The 14217-nt window shown below is 33.8% G+C and overlaps 1 protein-coding gene and 1 long non-coding RNA gene across 2 annotated transcripts in view; both read left to right on the forward strand.

Moving 5' to 3' along the window:
- LOC136830711 (terminal nucleotidyltransferase 5C) overlaps positions 1–14217 on the forward strand; it is an 826400-nt gene that overhangs the window by 481157 nt on the left and 331026 nt on the right. The window lies entirely within an intron of this gene.
- The window catches only part of LOC136830713 (uncharacterized), a 223278-nt gene that overhangs the window by 155574 nt on the left and 53487 nt on the right, over positions 1–14217 (forward strand). The window contains exon 3 of the long non-coding RNA XR_010850725.1: positions 9824–9887. This is a non-coding gene — a long non-coding RNA (uncharacterized lncRNA). The remainder of the gene's footprint in view (positions 1–9823; positions 9888–14217) is intronic.

Consider the following 14217-nt stretch of genomic DNA (forward strand, 5'->3'; position numbering starts at 1 on the left):
AGTAACAAATTCATGGGATAATATTAACATGCAGTCAGATCCATTAACAAGTTCATGGAATAATATTAACATGCAGTCAGATCCAGCAACAAATTCATGGGATAATATTAACATGCAGTCAGATCCATTAACAAGATCATGGGATAATATTAACGTGCAGTCAGATCCATTAACAAGATGGAATGATATTAACATGCAGTCAATTGACAAGTTCATTATATTATAAGATCATGGGATAATATTAACGTGCAGTGAGATCCGTTAACGACGGAGCAGAAGACAAGTTGAAACGGTGGAACTCTTGACAATTTCATTATAATGAATGCTTTACCAGTGGATGTTATTGTCTGCCTAATACCCATTATATACTCAACGTTACTGGCATATGTAATGATCAGATGCGCACGCTCTTGCGTCAGGATGGTTTTCCCTTTGAGTTGACCCCAAAATCCTGGGAAAAAACGCATTGCTTATTCTCGTTCAGGGGACGTGTCCGATGTAGGAAATTCAGAATTTATATTTAGAGGGGTTATTATTGAAAGCAGGTTTTTTATAATGCTGTTGTCTTTCCGAACCAGATCTGGTTAATGTTTCAGAAAGTTTCGAGGGTATTTAGTTTAGGTGTGACAACCTTAGTCTAGTTGCAAACCCTTCACTCATTTAGGGAAATCATATTCAGTGTGTTCTATGTTAAAGAAAACATTTGGAGAAAATAAAGAAATTTAAGAAATCGTAAAAATTAAATATTAATAAAAATGAAAAGTAGGAAATATCTGTTGCGCACCGGATTGTTGTAAGACTACTTATCTCCGGCAAGGCCTTCGGCATTGAATGCATGCACTGAAAATACACAGCCGACGAACTTTTATAAAAATGATGGCACGGTCCTAATAGCCCAGTTGCAAAGCTTTTAAGTGCTGGTCGTCCACTTCTTTTGTGATGGGCGATTGTTTTTTAATCCATCACACTGTCAACTCTGGGCTGAGTTTTCCAACAGTTAATTATCTCGAGCCTCTGATGATTATTCTCACAGAATAATCATCAGAGTCTATGTAACTATTCGTGGGATATGTTGCTAACAAATACAGACAGACAGATAGACAGAGACACAATTATAAATATTTGCATGAGGAGGTGAAGAAGCCGATAAGAAAATAGCATTGAGAATCTCCGTACTCATATATTGCTAAGTAATTTACCCGTCGGTCATTGAGGCTAGAGAGCTGAAATTATATAAAGGAGAGAATGGGCAGACCCGCCTGGGCTTCATACAAAAACGACTTAATAGGATAATCCCTATGATTAATCAATAATGCGACGAAAGTCACAAGAATTCTGAACGTTTCATCCCAAAACCTGTTCATTAATTGGAGTCCTCATAGATTATTCCCGCAATGACGCTCGTGCTATCCCCCCGGGCGACTGAAACTGGAAAAGATTAAATGGTCGAACTCCTGTTGATGGGAATCGAATCGCGGCAGCAGCAGCAGCAGCAGCAGCATGATCTTATGAAATCAGAATGAGGCCTTATGCAGGATCCCATGAAATCGTAATGCGAGACCTTTCGGAAATGTTAGCGTGTGGAGTAGTCCTGTTTTTTTGTCTGCTCGTTCTTCGGTCGTTGTGGATTTTAGGGTTGGAAGAATTCGTATAATTCTCGTTGGAGTTTTTTCGGGGTTGATATTGCTCTAGATAGTTTGAGATTTGTGTTTTTACGTTTTTGACAGTAATAACTTTGACGTGTCAAGAAATGAAAAACCGCTACAGAAATGTGATTTGCTGAGGTTGATAGTGCAATTGATATATTTGAATTAATTCATTTATATTTTATAGCATATGATGAACTAAGAAATGAAAATCTTCTGTAGAAATCTCATCAGGTAAATTATGTGAAATCACAAACACACTGGTCAACCGATCTGACCAGTCTTTCACTCCATTGTCTTCCAGAATGTGGCATTCACTTGTGTCCTCTGTATTTCCTGAATTATTTAATTTCAAAGCTGCTCATCTTTAATTTGCATATTCGTGGGCAAAATCACATTCTCCTGCACCATAAGAAATTATCTTGAAATTCCATCTTGAAAAAATAAGGGTTCACATTTTCAGATTTAAACTGAGAGTTCGTTGAGCTTTTGGGCCTCATTGTGACCAACTGCCGTTCGCATCAGACTCTTCAAGTTTGTTGCAAGTTCAACTAACCAAAGATCCCCCATCCCCTCTCCCTCTCCACACATTTTTTTTAAAGTTGAATCCTCCTCTCCCTCTAGGATTTGGGTATAGCAGATTCTCTCTCTCTCTCTCTCTCTCTCTCTCTCTCTCTCTCTCTCTCTCTCTCTCTCTCTCTCTCGAAATCTGATATTTGCACTGAAATAAATGGTGAAGATTGGTCTGTTTTTAAATGCGGATAATCAGGTGCCTTCAAAATTCAGATCTTATAGTTTTTAAAGAATTTTTTCTAAAAAGTGCAACGTTCTTGTGAACACCGCTACTTTTTACTGACTGGTCCATTGAGGAAAATAAAAGAGGTGATTGAAAAATAAATTTAACATTCCTTCGTCATGTAATTGAAAAAAAAAACTTGGATTAACTACTAACGAAATGTTTGATAAACCAATTCTCAAGAAAAAATTGAAAAACACGCTAATATTTGAAATGGCATGATTAAAAAAAATGACAGAAAATTGAATTTAGTAATGTAATCATAAAACATGAATACGTATTGAGGAAGTATGAGATTGATTAAGTACTGAGAAAAATAGATGAACTAATGAATATTGAGAAACGAAGGTGAAAGGCGGAATGTACATTAAACAATTTGAATATTGAACGTTGCATCACATTCCGGTATCTTATGAATAGGTTTTTCTCAGTATTCAATCATTAATTCTGAACTTTCCAGTTGACTTGACTTGCAAGCATTAACGTTATTAACAAGTGAGACGATGTATATATATATATGTGTGTGTGTGTGTGTGTGTGTGTGTGTGTATATATATATATATATATATATATATATATATATATATATATATATATATATATATATATATATTAGATAGATAGATATGTGTGTGTGTTTATTGAAGACTTGTTTTCCAAATCTTAGGTAAGTGTTTTTTCGTTTTCCAAATCTTGAGCCCTACAAAGAATTTGTCCTGAGTTTCAAGTCACGAAGAAATTTTTGCTGAATTTCAGGTCATATGAAGAAGGTTTGCAGAGTTTCGGGTCATATGAAGAAATTTGTGCCGAATTTCGAGTCATTCCAATTTCGAATCAAATGAAGAATTTTTGCCGGATTTCGAGTCATATGAGGAGGTTTGTGACGAATTTCGAGTCATATGAGGAAGTTTGTGACGAATTTCGAGTCATATGAGGAAGTTTGTGACGAATTTCGAGTCACATGAGGAAGTTTGTGAGGAATTTCGAGTCACGAGGAAGTTTGTGAGGAATTTCGAGTCATGAGGAATTTTGTGACGAATTTCGAGTCACATGAGGAAGTTTGTGAGGAATTTCGAGTCATATGAGGAAGTTTGTGAGGAATTTCAAGTCATAGGAGGAAGTTTGTGACGAATTCCAAGTCATATGAGGAAGTTTGTAAGGAATTCCGAGCCATATGAGGAAGTTTGTGAGGAATTCCGAGTCATATGAGGTTTGTGACGAATTTCGAGTCTACGAATTTTGAATTAAAACAAGACCTCAAATTTTGTTTTTTTATTTATTTATTTATTCATTTTTTTATTTTATTTTATTTTATTTTATTCTTATTGTTTTATTTATTTTTTTTTTGTCCGAAAGAATCTCCTTGTCCAAGAGAAGCAGGAGAAGCGAAGCAAGCTCAGTTAATAAAGATGTGATCCCAGCACAATCTGTGAGTCAAGTGTTTGACATCAAAGTGCCGCGACATCCTTCAGATGTGGAGTGTTGCCTTAAATAAACCCCGGTTCTAGGTTTCGGTAATTGAAGCCTTGGCGTCGAGACGACCTTTGGAAATATATCAGCTCTTTCGTCCTGTGCCTTCGAAGATCGCTGTTGATTATCCTGTTGCCAGTTGAGTTTCAGTGATTTGGAGGTTTTCAGATATTCCGTGTGTGGGTCGATTCAGTTATTATTTATTTCAGAGAATTATAAAAAAAATCGTAAGAGTTTATAGGATAATACAAGATTACACTCTTATATGCATGACTTTACGTCTTCAAGAGCTTCAGCTGTTTCAAAGACTAAGAACGAATGAGTATAAGTTCTGTATTTGTGATCTGTACGCATTACGGGCTGCAGAGCTCGGGCTGGCATAAGGCCAGCTTAAGAAGAAGTTAGCTGTCTAGCTTTCTCGTGATCCATAACCCCACTCTTTTGCTCTATGTCAATCCAGGCGCATGTCCATTAACAACGTACGGTCTATAAATTATATATATATATATATATATATATATATATATATATATATATATATATATATATATATATATATATATATATACATGTGTATATATAAATATATATATTATATTTATATATATGTATGTATGTGTATTTATATACATATATATAATGTAATATAATGAGGAAATAGATCCAAGTAAACAAGACTATATGTTTTTTTTATGTGAAAATACTTGCATATGAATAAGTAGGTTCTATATTTTATAATGTACGGTACACACATGGATACGAGAGGAATTTGCTTTTGTGAAGGTGATACCAAAAGTAAGAAGAAAATAAACTGATTTATTTTAATCCTATGATCTTTTTTATTTTTGGGTCACTGAGGATACATACTGCAAGTACAACCAATCAATGATTCCACAAGAATTCTGCGTTTGTGGAATATTAAGTTACTTAGGCGTGTGTGAAAGAGCTATACGTCTGTGGAATTTTAAGTACGTTTGTGAGTTACCGTGGTTATCGTAATATGAAACCATCGTGTATGTCTCGTATCAATATCCATATTGGAACAAGTGTAAGAGATGTCATTAACTCGCAAAGCAGGATTCCACGGAACGGAATGACGGGGATAAATAAGCCCCTTTTTAGTTTTCTGTAAAAGAAAACTGTTGTGCCGGCTTTGTCTGTCCGTCCGCATATTTTTCTGACCGCCCTCAGATCTTCAAAACTACTGAGGCTAGAGGGCTGCATATTGGTATATTGATCATCAACCCTCCAGTCATCACACATATCAAATTGCAGCCCTCTAGCCTTAGTAGTTTTTATTTTATTTAAGGTTAAAGTTAGCCATAACCGTGCTCCTTGCAACGATATAGGACAGGCCACCACCGGGCCTCGGTTAAAGTTTCGTGGCCCGCGGCTCATGCAGCATTATACCGGGACCACCGAAAGATAAATCTATTTTCGGTGGCCTTGATTATACGCTGTAGCGGCTGTACAGAAAACTCTTTTGCTTCGGCGCATTTTTTACTTGTTCTTGAGTGTAAATCTTAAATCTTTATACGCTGCTAAAGATACACTTGAAATCATTCAGATTTACAATGAATACTGTCCTCCTGACGATGAGGAACATAGGTCCTCGTAATGCTTAAGGATTTACAGTGTATCTTTAGCAATATATCAAGATTTACACTCAAGAAAAATGATCTTATTTTATCTTTCATCTTGAAAGAACGTGACTGTTCTTCATAGTCTTCAATTAGGAATGATATTATTTTAAAGGAGAACACTAGACAAAAATGCATTCTTAAGTAAAAACACAAGGAGACGAAAAGGAACAGTATAAGAGGGAACAGAAATTTGGGAAGGAGAGAGAGAGAGAGAGAGAGAGAGAGAGAGAGAGAGAGAGAGAGAGAGAGAGAGAGAGAGCGCCTCAAAGGGCCTTTGCCCCGACAATACAGGTGAATTAACATATGAGGGTGTCGGAGCAGGGTGCCTGATCGTTTACCTGAAGCTACTGTATGCTGGTGACAGTTTTTTTTTGTAGGGTTTTTGTACTTGATGTATTTTTCTTGTTTTCCCTGGCTTATTCTTAATTTAATGTTCCTTTGTTTGAATGTGTTTGTGTATGTTTACCATCTTGCTATTTTTATATTATATATATTTTTTGTACACTTTAATTACCTGGGCTGTTTTCATTTTTTTTACACGTACAAATATTGTACTTAGGGAATGTTTATTACTATGATAATAATAATAATAATAATAATAATAATAATAATAATAATAATAATTATTATTAATATTATTATTATTATTATTATTATTATTATTATTATTATTATTATTATTATTATTATTATTTATGTGGATCTTGTGTGTTTCTAGTTTAACCTTTATTTATCCTGAAGTTATCTTCTGTCCAAGTGATTTTAAGCTTCTGAGAAATATATTTTCAAGTCTGTACATTAGTTGCCATAATGATGTTATCATTCCGGGAGTATGTTTACTCGGCGTCAAAGTATTATTATTATTATTATTATTATTATTATTATTATTATTATTATTATTTTATTATTATTATTATTATTATTATTATTATTATTATTATTATTATTCAATAAAAAAATTTCATTACTCACACGAGTCACTAAAATGGTAAAAAAAATCCATATTGATGCAAGTGTATTTGTAATTATTATTGTTATTATTATTATTATTATTATTATTATTATTATTATTATTATTATTAAATCAAGATATAGATAAATACGATCATACATAAACAGCATATGTCGAACATCATTAACATTATGATGATGATGATGATGATGATTATTATTATTATTATTATTATTATTATTATTATTATTATTATTAAGATATAACGATCATGCATCAACAGCAACATGTCATACAAAATAAAGCGACGGTTTATAACGCTTTAAAGTCATATAGCAACACCACTTACAAACAAAACATTGGTTTAAAAAAAATACTTTTTGGACACCATCAGCAAAATTGAACCATTTAATGGATTTCACCAGATATTCGTTTCTAATTTTTTTTTTTTTTTTTTTGGAGGGTCACAAAAAGGAAAGAGAATTACATTTTTCCCAAACGAATTACAGGACTTTTGTGTGAAAGTAATGGCTGGCAAACACACCGAAATGCATTTTGTATGATTTCACGATCGCACCGAAATAATTATTTCCTGTTAAACTAATTACGAGCCTCAAACATTCGCGAATTTCGTTTGTGCGTGAATGTAAATTTCTGCGAAAATTCCATTTTTCCCCCGATTGCATATCTTTATGCATTTTATTGCTGTAGTTGTTTAATTAGTGCGCTGAAATACCATTTCCTTGTTTTTTTTTTTATGCGATGTATTTGTTTGCAATTCCTGGATCTGCTTTAAGCTGAAGTGTGCACTGCTAAAAAATGCCTTCGTGGTAATTAGATCGTGTATACATACGCAGTATACATATGCTGATCTTGTATGTCAGTTACGTCGGAAAAAGTAATTACCAGAGCATCTGATAATTGCATAAGAAGCATCAATCCACTGATGTGTTTTTATTTATTATCTGTGTATTTTTAGTTTTCTCTTCTCATCATGGGTTTTTATTTCATGGATATTTTGGCTTGTGCCACAAGAATGCGCACTCGTGAATAATAATAATAATAATAATAATAATAATAATAATAATAATAATAATAATAATAATAATAATAGATTCACAGTTTCGTGAAAAAAATCTGAGTAATAAAAATCCACAAATATATAGTAAATATATTACTATGTAAAAAGAACCAAAGTCTCGAACACCTGAACGGTGTTCCTCATCAGTGTTATATATATATATATATATATATATATATATATATATATATATATATATATATATATATATATATATATATATATATATTGTACATATAATTTTAACGTTAACACTGATGAGGAATACCGTTCAAGTGTTCGAGTCTTTTTTACTTAGTAATATATTTACCATATAATTGTGGATTTTTATTACTCACAATAATAATAATAATAATAATAATAATAATAATAATAATAATAATAATAATAATAATAATAATAATAATAATAATAATAAGGGAATTATACTGATGCTTTGTAATGCAGATGCAAATAGAAATTAACGTATAGTCCTGCATAAAAGTTGATAATTCTTAGTTCAAAATCTTACTATAAATCCATCATCTGAAACTAGGTGCTAGATTCTCATGTGTATCCTACCTAGTGTTTATCGTGATCTTGTAACAAATGAATATTTTATTCTATTTTATTTCCGCAATTTTATCCTATTTATTGTTCCTTTATGTTTCTTTGTCATGCTGTCAAAGAAAAACATTGTCGGCATTTCAAGTCTTCCATTACAGTTGTCAGATTGAAAAGACTGATTTGTTGGAATAGACCGATTGATCGATTGTACTAACAAGATGGAATGGCGATACAAGTTGGATTCGATTAAAAAAAGAAAATAGTTGACTATCTCTTTCGCAAATATTGTCCACCAGGAAGTTCGCTATTTGATCTCTAGAATTACAGAGTCTAAGATCTGACGCTGTTATCTGTAACGCTTCTCGTTATATGGTTTGATTTTCAAGAAGTGTTGAAAGAATTATTGCTTCACAATTTCCTTAACAGCGTCCTCAGTCACAAGGAACATTTCAATGGCTGTCGATGTTCCTCAGGTGCGAACGATAATGATTATTAATAAGATGATTTGTCAGTAAGGTGTCCTTCGGCCATTCATACCTTTCATACTTGTACGTAGTTTGATATAAACCTCGTTATGCAACACTCAATAGACCCATTGTCCAATCGGGATGACTGTGCGAATCTTTGTTCACTTTCCATCAGAAGATTTCAGTGAGCCAGGTATTGCTTCTCCGAATTATATATGTATATATATGAATTCATAAACAGCGATGTGTTTCGAACATACCAATCCGCTGTCATGTTGGATGTTGGTTGATATCAACTTATGCCTCTCTTGACAGTCACTGAAAGTCGTCGATCGGTATTGTCGGGAGTTCGAATCTCCCAGGTACCGAATCGCTTATCAGTCATAATTCCCATTCGGTGATATTCCCGAAGTAGGGCGAATTGGATACTAAACGACCTTCGTAGCTTAATGCTTGTGAATAAATACAGCTGAATGTGTTTATTTCGATGCGGATATGATTAAAAATCAAAACACGAAAGTGGTCCTGATTTTGTTTTTATCTCTCGATCGTCAGCTCATTCTGGTTCTAACGGTGATTGTGATAAGTTTAGGAAGTGAACCTGTTTATTTTGAGTCGATGTAAATGCTTTCTGAAATTTGTTAGATGGACTTCGGGCGATGTCTAATCACTTTTGTGATTGGGTTGTTGAGGAGATTGGTTTCCCTCTAATGAAACAATTAGTCGTCAGTTTTTATAATTTTTTTGCATACAATTTGATGGATTAACTGGGCGAAAGTATTAATTATGTACTTATTGAGCAAGTCTGAGTTTCCCATATCTAAAACATATTTTCGTAGTGACCATAAACGTTGCAACGCTGGTTTTATATATGTTATCAAGAAATCAGTTAGGTCTGTTGTAATTTAAACATTAATGATAATGAAAAATTTCTATCGGGATGCATAGAAAAATATGTTATAAACTTATGATTGTTTGATTTCGTACAAGACCTGTTTTCAAGTCATATTTACAAGATTCACTATTTTTTTTTCAAGCATTTTCGTCTAACGACTTACTCCCTTGCCCAAGAACCCTACCCACCCTCCCCCCCCCATTATCCCATATTGTTGTACAACGAACATTTTAGTCACATTATGTAGTTATCACTACTAGTTCTGTGTGCAGTGAAGCTTTTTCTTTTAGCGCGATTCAATAAACATCTTTCTCTCTTTTTTTCCAGGTAATGTTATGAAGGTGTAGGCGTGACGGGACAAAAAATCTCGCCGATAATCGCTTTGGTGTCGGTAAGTGGACGTCGCCGCCGCAAGCGAATTGTAGCACTTACTTCTCAAGTGTTGTTTTTGAACGAAAGGCATGGACCCGGTCATAACACCTTGATAAGAAGTCGGGGAGATCTTAGGAGAATAAACTGCGGGATTTGATAGAAGATAAAATGTGAATAAATCATGAGAAAGTCCGCACCGGGAAAAAAAAAATTTAGAGAAATTTTATTTTTGGAGATCAGGCGAGAACAAACTGCGGAATTTCATCGAAGACAATATAAGGGTAGTTAATAAATTATGAGAAAATCTCCACCGAGAAAAATAATGTTAATGGTGGCGAGTAAATAATGAGAAAATCATTACTGGGAAAAAATCCGATTAAATTTTGTTCTTGGAAATCATGCGAGAGTAACCTGCGAACTTTGATTGGAGACATAATGTGAACGGTAGTGAATAAGTTATGAGAAAGTCCTCATCGGGAAAAAAACTCGAAATAAAAATTCTTGGAAATCAGGCGAGAATAAACTGCGGAATTCAATCGAAGACAATGCAAGGGTAGTGAATAAGTTAGGAGAAAATGTTCACCACGGAAAAAATCGAAAATTTTCTTTGTGGAATAATGATAACGGTAGCGAATAAATTATGAGAAAATCTTTACTGGGAAAAAAATCGAAAATGAATTCATTTGTGGAAATCACGATGGAATAAACTGCGGGATTTAATCGAAGACAAAATATTAACGGTAGCGAATAAATTATGAGAAAATCTTCGCCAGGAAAAAGTCGAAGTAAAATTTACTTGTGGGAAAAAATGCGAGAATAAACCGCGAAATTTAATCGAATAAATTGCGAGAAAATGTTCACCAGGAAAAAAATCGAAATAAATTTTCTTTTTGGGAAAAATACGATAACAAACAACGGAATTGAACCGAAGACAAAATTAAAGGTAGTGAATAAATTATGAGAAAATCTTCAACGGGAAAAAAATCAAAATAAAATTTATTTTTTGGAAATCATGCCAGAATAAACTGGGTAATTTAATCGAAGACATAATGTTAATTCTAGCGAATAAATCATGAGAAAATCCCCACTGGGGAAAAAAAGATTCAGAGTAAAATTCATTCGAGAATAAAATGTTTACAGCTTTGGAAAGAAACAGAGAAGTGAAAGACTTGATAAGATGATTTTACTCATTTTTCAAAATAAAACGTTGAAAAATAACTTACAAGCTCGACAGATTCATAAAAATTTTTTGCAAAAGTTTACATTTCTGTTGATATTTACTATTTATTTTTAAATGATTCTTTTGCAAGTGTTCTGCCAGTATTACAATTTTAACTTTTATTTCCTCTGCGTCTATATTTTAAGTCCGTTTAATTAAGATTTTTCTTTGTAGTGAAAGTATCAACAATGTATTCTCTTCTGTTTAAAAGCTTGCGCGCAGTAAAGGCATGATAATTTTACGCCAGTGGAAAAACAGAATATTCTAAAACGTTCATCGTGTGAAAAGAATCTCATTTCACATGAGGGAAAAATTAATTTTATTTAATCGGAAATTAAGAATTACTCTGCTAACTGAGTCTTTTTTTAAACTGCAAAATAAAGAAAAAATCGTCTGGTCGAAATAGGTGGCTTTAGAGAAAATAAAGAAAACACGCCGTTCTCTAATTGCTGAATCAAGTATGATACGTGTGCGACAAACTTACAACACTTTACATGTACACAGTAACTTGTAAGATTATGAAACTCATAAGCTCCTAAGATAGGTACAGCTAAGGGCATTAAGTACTTAATATTTGGGTGAAATAACTAATTAATCTAATTTACTGATGTATTGATTTTTATGGCGTCTGATTTACTGATTCTCTTATCTTGCTAACATCTGTTTTTTTTTATTAAGAGATTTTCTAAGTGGTATACAGAATAGATTTTGAGTATCTAATATACTAAGATTTACGTATTTATTCTTTAATTAACTATTAAAACATCTTACGAGTATCAAGCGTCACCAAGAAAATAAATGTTGTTTATTTAGATATTTATATCTAACGGTGCACATTTATATTCATTGACTGTTGTACCTCACTGGGACCCTGCAATAGGGGTTATGTTCCCATGACAGGGAACATAACCCCTGTATGTATGTCGTTTCTGTAATTAAGCCAAAAAAAAGCAAGCAAAATATGTTTCCTGTAAGAGTACAAAAAATGCAAATGGGTCTACCCCAGTAACCCACATACCCATGTTCCTGAATGCTCATAATGTAAAATAATAATAACAATTAAACATACGGTATACTGTGTGAATGTCCAAAGTATAATGAGCAGCGAACATCAGGTTTAGGAAATAAAACGATCAGTGAAATTTTATCAGAAACTTCCACGTTTGAAAGTAATCCAATTATAAAGGTTTTGGAAAATTGTAATTGAATCGACAGAATATAAAAGACAAATAAAACAAATCCTTCGGGCCAGCCTTGTGAGAGCTGATAATCAGGTTAGCGGTCTGGTAACTCTATTTTACCAATAATAATAACGCCGATTTTCTCTATCGTCACTTCCAAACCGCCCCATCCGCAGAACTAGAGCAAGCTGTCTGGTAAAACTAAGGTATACATAACTTAGTATCGTTATGATCTTCCAGTACTCCAGAAGTGAGTGTGATCTTTCGGAGAAGGTCTTCTCTCTTTATCCCCATTCCCTTTTCATCTGTCTTTGTCTGGACACAATCTCCCATCCTGTCGGTCACCGCCATGAAAAGATGGAATAGTCGGACATGCATGTCTGCTCTCGTAACCCGCTTAATTCGGAGCGGTCGTGGCGACCTCCACTGCAGACGAATATCGTGGGTCTCCGGTGCCTGGCATGACTTACAAATATGGAAACTGGACTGCAAGTCATGCAGCTCCTAAGGTGCTACGTTTTACGAGAGTAAGTCACGTTTGCGCTTTTATGCTAATGATTGGCAATATTTCTTACGGTGATTTGGCAGTTTTGTAGTACATCTGTTTGTGAGTCCATCTCTCTCTCTCTCTCTCTCTCTCTCTCTCTCTCTCTCTCTCTCTCTTTATATTTTGCTTATGTATGTGTGTGTGTCTATGTATACATTCAGCTCTCGGCTCAGGTTTGCTAGGACCTAAGAATGCTCCCAATCTATCTTCCATAAATCTACTCACCTGAGAATGAGCGTAAGCGTCTGCTGCAGGGGTCATGACGTGTCGTGGGGACATTATCGACGTCTCAGAGATTTTACCCATTTGGTGTCATCCCCTCCAGTTTGGGAAAATAAGAATGGAGCATGTATGTGTTATATATATACAGTATATGTATATATATATATATATATATATATATATATATATATATATATATATATATATATATATATATATATATATATATATATATATATATATATATATGTATATATATATATATATATATATATATATTATTACATAAATACTTGCAGCTACTGGTGTTCAAAGACCCAAAATGCTCTTTACATTTCCAATTTTTGATTAAATATTTCATAAAATTATTTGACTATATTGTACTGCAGTGCTCTCTCTCTCTCTCTCTCTCTCTCTCTCTCTCTCTCTCTCTCTCTCAGCAGATTGTCTTGTATATTGGCGTTATTATAGACACATTTCATTGTTTTGCATCAAGTTAATCGAAGTGTTCGTTTCGGTTACTCTGTTAACTTCCTATTATGTCAAGTTGCGCTGACCTGTGTATTTTTCGCCTTTCATAGCGATCTTCTCCAGACCGTTCTCTCATTTCATTATATTCTTGCGTCGGCGTCGTGCTGTCTGACACTCTATCTGTCCTCCTTCATGTTAACAGCCAGAGATTTGACGGTGTCATATAGATAGTTCTGGTGTTTAGTTGCGCGAAAGCGTGTCAAACTGTGGGAAAAGTGGGTAATTTAGGACGGCTGTGGGCAGATGATACACTCGTTCATGGTGCTTTGGTGCATTAAAATATAAGAATAATTCGACTTTATCATCGTCATGTTCACTGCGTTCCTGCTCTTACAAGCAGTGGCTGAGTGGAACAGCTATCTTGTTGCTTGATCTTATCATTGTTAGAATACCAGAGAGAGACATTTTTCTAGTTTTGCAATATAAATTCTCACTGGTTTTTGTTGTATTACGTTGGTTATAGCCTTGTTGTTCTTTTTGGTAACCTTTAGCTATGAGCATTGGTGTTGTTTTAGTAACTGTTAGTGATAATATGCTTAAAGTATTATGTAATGGTTAATTGAAACCAATATTATATAGTTGTTTAATTTAGTTGATATTTTGTAATCGTCCCCCTTGGCTGCAGTTAAAATAACTTTTGCATGGTCCG

The sequence above is a fragment of the Macrobrachium rosenbergii genome, chromosome 47 (genome assembly GCF_040412425.1).
Source record: "Macrobrachium rosenbergii isolate ZJJX-2024 chromosome 47, ASM4041242v1, whole genome shotgun sequence".
NCBI classification, from domain to species: domain Eukaryota; kingdom Metazoa; phylum Arthropoda; class Malacostraca; order Decapoda; family Palaemonidae; genus Macrobrachium; species Macrobrachium rosenbergii.